Raw genomic sequence first — 1,083 nt, 5'->3', positions numbered from 1 at the left:
TGGTAGTTATAACCAGGGGACCAGGGGTTTTAATGACCTGGTAGTTATAACCAGGGGACCAGGGGTTATAATGACCTGATAGTTATAACCAGGGGACCAGGGGTTTTAATGACCTGGTAGTTATAACCAGGGATTTTAATGACCTGGTAGTTATAACCAGGGGTTTCAATGACCTGGTAGTTATAAACAGGGGACCAGGGGTTTTAATGACCTGGTAGTAGTAACCAGGGGACCAGGGGTTTTAATGACCTGGTAGATATAACCATGGGACCAGGGGTTTTAATGACCTGGTAGTTATAACCAGGGGACCAGGGGTTTAATGACCTGGTAGTTATAACCAGGGGTATTAATGACCTGGTAGTTATAACCAGGGGACCAGGGGTTTTAATGACCTGGTAGTTACAACCAGGGGACCAGGGGTTGTAATGACCTGGTACTAATAACCAGGGATTTTAATGACCTGGTAGTTATAACCAGGGGACCAGGGGTTTTAATGACCTGGTAGTTATAACCAGGGGACCAGGCGTTTTAATGACCTGGTAGTTATAACCAGGGGACCAGGGGTTTTAATGACCTGGTAGGTATAACCAGGGGACCAGTGGTTTTAATGACCTGGTAGTTATAACCAGGGGACTAGGGGTTGTAATGACCTGGTAGTTATAACCAGGGGTATTAATGACCTGGTAGTTATAACCAGGGGACCAGGGGTTTAAATGACCTGGTAGTTATAACCAGGGGTTTTAATGACCTGGTAGTTATAACCAGGGGACCAGGGGTTTTAATGACCTGGTAGTTATAACCAGGGGACCAGGGGTTATAATGACCTGATAGTTATAACCAGGGGACCAGGGGTTTTAATGACCTGGTAGTTATAACCAGGGATTTTAATGACCTGGTAGTTATAACCAGGGGTTTCAATGACCTGGTAGTTATAAACAGGGGACCAGGGGTTTCAATGACCTGGTAGTAATAACCATGGAACCAGGGGTTTTAATGACCTGGTAGTTATAACCAAGGGACCAGGGGTTTAATGACCTGGTAGTTATATCCAGGGGACCAGGGGTTTTAATGACCTGGTAGTTA

Source organism: Oncorhynchus mykiss, chromosome 9 (assembly GCF_013265735.2).
Source record: "Oncorhynchus mykiss isolate Arlee chromosome 9, USDA_OmykA_1.1, whole genome shotgun sequence".
NCBI lineage: Eukaryota > Metazoa > Chordata > Actinopteri > Salmoniformes > Salmonidae > Oncorhynchus > Oncorhynchus mykiss.
The sequence above is the reverse complement of the archived record's forward strand: the minus strand, read 5'-3'. Positions refer to the sequence as shown.